The sequence below is a fragment of the Odontesthes bonariensis genome, chromosome 11 (assembly GCF_027942865.1).
Source record: "Odontesthes bonariensis isolate fOdoBon6 chromosome 11, fOdoBon6.hap1, whole genome shotgun sequence".
Lineage (NCBI taxonomy): Eukaryota > Metazoa > Chordata > Actinopteri > Atheriniformes > Atherinopsidae > Odontesthes > Odontesthes bonariensis.
In genome coordinates, this window is record NC_134516.1 from 32,271,949 (window position 1) to 32,277,948 (window position 6,000).

General features: G+C 41.8%; 2 non-coding genes across 2 annotated transcripts; both read right to left on the minus strand.

Annotated features, from left to right (window-relative positions):
• Positions 1-2,975: 2,975 nt before the first annotated feature.
• Positions 2,976-3,048, minus strand: trnak-uuu (transfer RNA lysine (anticodon UUU)). The gene has a single exon. It is a non-coding gene; the product is annotated as a tRNA-Lys (tRNA).
• A 2,046-nt stretch (positions 3,049-5,094) lies between these two features.
• trnav-aac (transfer RNA valine (anticodon AAC)) lies at positions 5,095-5,167 on the minus strand. Its single transcript has one exon. It is a non-coding gene; the product is annotated as a tRNA-Val (tRNA).
• Between the last annotated feature and the right edge of the window lie 833 nt (positions 5,168-6,000).

Below are 6,000 nucleotides of genomic sequence, written 5' to 3' on the forward strand. Positions count from 1 at the left end.
AAAAACGCGATTTTGCGATTGCTGATTTTATTGCAAAATCAGCAAAATACCGCTGATTATGCGGGGGTCAATATTTTTCAAAAAAGCCGCATATTCACCACAACAATCACATTTTCCGTGCAAAATATGCGAAATATGCAGGACTCGCTTGATTTCACAATCTCCGCACTTTTCTGCATAAAGTTGGGAAGAGAAAAAAAATGTCTAAATGAACCAAATTAACTGGTGATGTAATTTATATCCGACTCGCGGCTTGCGACGTCATTGCCACCGACACACACAAGGAAAACAGCACCGTAGCATATTGTATCTGTCTTTGTTTCTGTACTTGTCTGTTTTATATTTAATTAAAAAAAAAAAAAAACAGCACCGTAGCGTGAAGAGAAAATTAACCAGAGAAAAATTAAAAAAGCTAATCCATCTCACCTACCGACGCACATTACTGTCAAAGACCGGGCAAACCAGAACCCCGATGTCTTGCACGAAAGCGGGGGGAAACTATTCTGCACCCCGTGCAACTGTGTTGGAGCATAAAAGAAAATCGTCAGTGACGTGCCACTTTACCAGCGCGAAATATTTGAAAATGCTTTCTGCAGCTGTGGAAAAATAAAGCCAGACAGCTGACGTTCACCTAGGCATCAACCTCCAAAACCCTTGCGAGGGCTACCAGAAACGAGGTGAGTAGCGTACAAGCTTGAAATTGGCCAAATAAAGAATAAATTAAACAGAATGAGACCGAGAAGTGTGTGTGTGTGTGTGTGTGTGTGTGTGTGTGTGTGTGTGTGTGTGTGTGCGCGCGCGTGTGTATGTATTGTGAAACTGCTCAAGTTGTTAAAATAAAAAAACCTTCTGTGAAGTAACTTGGTTCCAGTATGCTTTTTTTTATCATAGGAGCTCTTTTTCATTCAGTAGCAGCATATTTTGCAACTTTGCATAATTCACAACTTTTTGCATAATTCACAAGTTTCCGCAACTTCTCGCAATTTCACGGCATAAAATCATTAAAAAACCCGCATATTCAATCGCAAAATAACCATATGTGTCACTTTTGCATAGATGTTTACAGTTAGTTGAAATACTTGAAAATGTCAAGGTGGTGACAACTGCCTCAAAGTCTCTGAAAAGGCCTTAGACTCCAGAGGGTTAAACTGCACCAGCGTTGATTTATCTCTGTAATGTCTTGTGTTCTGTTCTGGGTGTTCATTCATTACAGATTGTCCAAATAGTGAAATCTAAGTGAAAAGAAGCCCTGATATAAAGCAGAACTATTCATGATAAATGCTCTTAACCTGTTGTAGTTTCAGTGAATGTGATCAACACTCTGCAGCTGGTGTATTTAAGTTGATTTCTATAGTTTCTATAGAAACATTGGGCCTCATGCAAGAAGCGTTCGTACGCACAGATTTGTTCTTAAATCGTCCGTACGAGTGATTTAAGAGAATTTGCGCATTCACCAATCTTTTCGTATTTTACGTTTTCTTTCAGGTACGAACAGAATTTACGAGTGATCCAGAGCTGTCGTAAGAGTTTCGTAAAATAGTCCGCTGTTATTCAAATCACTTTTGCTTGACTAATGGATTGTATATTTAATTACTTTGAAGAAAACATAAATAAATATATACATTATACCCAACAATGATGCTGACATTATTCTGTTTTACTTAAAATATGCACTAATCGAAGGTTAATTTGAATCTGTATATAACGGGAAGCTAACCAGCGGCTGACTTGAGCGTGTGGAGACAGACGAATGGCTGAGATCGCGATTTAGATTGCCAAGGACTGTGCTGCTGCAAATATTCAGCTTAATTCCACGACTCCAGAGAGAAACACGCCGATCAAACCCAATTCCACCACACGTACAGGTCCTCACCACCCTTGGATTTTTGGCCACTGGAACCTTTCAGAAGGAGATTGGAGACAGATGGGGTGTGTCCCAGTCCTCTGTGAGGCGTGCGCTCCCCTTGGTCATCAAAGCTCTCATCAGTTTATCACCCATGGTAGGCCTACATCACATTCCCATACACCGCTGTCCAACAAGTACAAATTAAGAGGGACTTTCATGCCGTGGCTGGACTGCCAATCATAATTGGAGCACGAGACACAAATAGGCATCAAAACACCCGTGCGCACTGCTGAAGGCCAGGTGGGTGTGACTCGATACAGTGGGGGGCAAAATAGCCCAGATAAGGCATGCCAGATTTGCGCAATATTGCCATGAACGAGGGTCTCCCACTACCTGAACAGACCAGAAGGTGTTGTGCCAGAAGACCCTCATGGACCACCCCATCAAAGAGCCATCATGATGAGGCAACAACTGATTTCACGGCTTTATGCAGTCATCGATCGCCTGGCTATGGTGAGACGTTTTTATTAAGCCATTTTCATATCAAACCATTTATTTTTTTATTTCGGTGACATGGTATTAACAGCACTCGTAATTGCTTCCCATTTCTTCACTTTAGCAGGTCCCGTAATTCCACTGCTGACACTGCTAAAAATTACAGATTTTCCTTTTCGGATCTCTGAAAGCAGAACTTTAATCTCAGAGCCCGTATTCTCATGACTCAACACTTCCTGGCACAGCAGCGAGGAAGCACAGCCTTATATGGTTTCATTTAGGGCGTGCAGTATGCAAATCTACTATCCTCGTGCACGTGAACTTAAGATACGCACAGGTGTGATTCATCATTTACGCAGGTCGTTTCCACACTTTTTCCGAAGTTAAGAGCGTTTGTTGAATCTGACGTGGCGTGTTCGTACGAGACCTTCTTACGAAAAAAGTGAGAGAAATTTAGAATAAAAATACGAAAAAGTTCTTGCATGAGGCCCATTGTATAGTTTATATAACTTACAAATGAAGATATAACGATGCAGCTAACAGCAAAGCATCAGCCAGGCTCTGTCAGTGACAGTGTAGAAACAGAGTGCAGGCATAGAGGGAAGTACAGGTTAAGTGGTAAATTACATTTCTACACCTGAACAGGGACTTGAACCCTGGACCCTCAGATTAAAAGTCTGATGCTCTACCAACTGAGCTATCCAGGCCCTACGAGAGTGTGTCTGAGTGACAGCTGACATCTGAAACACTTCCTGAGTCCAAAGCTGTGACGCTGTTTTCTGAACAAACGCCTGGTTGATGTGAACTTGTGTTGCAGCCACTGAGCATAAAGAAGAAGGCCTTCATGGAGGGAAACAGGGAGTTAAGGAGGAGTGTGAAGAAAAAAGGAAGAGAGCAAGTCGGTGGGAAACTATCTGCAGCAGAACAGTGTGAGGGATGTGTGGTCAGGAATGGAAAAGCTCACAGGCTTTGGGATAATGTGGGATCAGACAGATGGAAGAGTTCAGACAAACTCAGCATGCTGCTGCCTCCTGCTACAGACCTCACATCCTCCATGTACCAACAGCTTCCCTGTCACACCTCAGCACATCTACATGAAACTATCACATCTATAGGAAAATAAACTATCGCCTCATCTGGATACAAACAAAAGAGATGATTGTGGATGTTAGGAGGAGCAGCAGTCAGCTGAACAGCGTCTCCATCCTCGGTGAAGAGGTGGTTGAGATACCTGAGGGTTCACCTGGACAGCAGACTGGACTGGAAATGCAACACTGAGGCTGTATACAAGATGGGACATTCAGTAAACTATTCCTATAACTGTATGTATGCTAACTGAGTGGGCATGGGTTGGTGCACTAAACACATGTTACAGAGTTTAATATTTCTGCATCTTTTAGTAAAAACAGGAAAGAATGAGTGTATATTTCCAGCCAAATTCCCAATAAAGCTGCTCTCATCCACATATTTTTCTGTTTCTTTGGTCAGACGGCTAAACTGAAAATCAGCCCATTAAGACTACGGGTCAACTCGTGGTCACTTAAAGCATGTCCAGACTGTCGCTCTGCTCTAATAAAATCCTGATTTTGTAACCGCAGCCTCATGTGAGAAAATCCCCCTTCAGGTGACTTAAAGACAACATGTTGGCAGCGATTTCAGCTGCACTTACATGCAGCGTGATGTCCCACAGAGAAAGTTAGAGGCAGCAGAATGGCATGAAGGTTTCCTACACAGTCTATCTCGTGCATGTACGCTGGGACAACATGGTGGTCCAGTTAAATGGACGAGTACACCTGGAACTGAAGCTGGACTTACCTGTGCATGCAAGTGTTCTGAATGTCCTGATCAAGATAAAAATATGTAACATACAGAACAAAAAGCACACATCTCTAGCTGAAAACATGAAACCTGCAGACTACACATAAAATGTTCCACTGGGGACACCGACCCAAGTTGGTTATTAGGAGGAAATTTCATAAATATCCTCAAAACCAGTTTTCCTCAGTGTGCAGACTTCAGGTTTTTGTTTTAAGTTTTGTACAAAGAAAATAGACTCAAATGTAACCTCTCTTCTATGCATATTCAGAACTTATTTAAATCTCTTCCAGAAAAACTCTTGTTTTGATCGTTTTCTTTAAAATAAAGATTTTTAAAAAGCTAATTGACCATGTGCTCTGTTTTACAGAGCTTTTTACTCAACTCATCTTCTTTCCAGAACACAACCATGACAGCACACACCTGAAGGTTCCACCGAGATTTGAACTTGGATCACTGGATTCAGAGTCCAGAGTGCTGACCTTTACACCATGGAACCCCTTCCACAGTTAATTTACGCTCTCAGTCATGCAAATGCTTGACAATGGAAGGATTTTAGCAACGTGATTTTTTGTCAATTTTTCAGTGATACTCTTACAGCTTGTATTCTCAGAATTGGCACGAGAGTCAAGCAACACATTCTGTATCTTCTTCAATGGTCAAAGGTTAGAATCCGCCTGTCAAGCGGAGGAACAGGGTTCGATTCCTTGACGGAAGGTTGCCATCTTCGCTCAGCAGCTAGGTATTAGCCAAAGTCCGTTTCACACCATAGCATCAGAAAATCTTTTTAAAACCTGAAAAAATTGACTTTACATGTCAAGAATAGCAGATGAGGCTCCCCTCCTATCCATAATTATGAATATGTTGATGTTGCTATCATTAACGTGCAGTCATACATCTTCACACAAGGATGAAATAAATAAAGGAACAGCAAGTAATGTTCCCGCCCAGTGTCGAACTGAGGACCTTTCGCGTGTTAGGCGAACGTGATAACCACTACACTACGGAAACTGAAGCCATGCCTATTCACTAGTGTTCCGAAAGACAAACAATGAGGTAAATTTTGTTGCAAGCGGAAAGAGATACTCTTCCAGCTTGTATTCTCAGATTTGCTCTGTATGAATGAATTGGATTCATTCTGAATTGAATGAATTGGATTTGAACTCCAATTGGCCTGAATTGGACTTTATTACTGAAGTGCCCTGAGATGACATTTGTTGTAATTGTAATAGTTTATTTTGGCAACATTTTAAACAAACTGACATTATTCTGTCATGGAAAACACTGCTGGTGGAAAACATGATACTGGCTGCTGAAAAACTGGCAGAAGTGGACCTTCCAACGTGACAGTGACAGGAAGTAATCAGCTGAAGTCGTCCAGAGATTAACAGAGAACACAAATCAACATTCTGGAATCCGGACTTCACTTCCATCCAGAATCTGTGGTTGGAACCACAGACCAGAAGAGACAGAACAGAAGCCTTCACAAAGCTGTGATGTCATCACTGTAGTGACATCACAATCCATGTCATCTCTGATCTTGTATGACATCACAAAGTTTCTATAGGCCAGACATTTTCACTGCTTTTTCACAGCTGGTCAGGAGTTTATCTGAAGAAACACGTCCAGTTTTTGAAGCAGATTTGAAAGTCACAGCAAACGGTTTTCACATCGCCTAAAAAACACTTAATTACTATCTTAAATAATCATTTTAACAAGCACTTAGAAACAACGCTTACTGTTTCCTTTCCTTAAGAACGGCTTCCTGACAGCCACCCTTCCATGGAGCCCATCTCTGATGAGGCTCGGGCCAACAGCCGATGGATCAGCTGAAGGTCCAGATG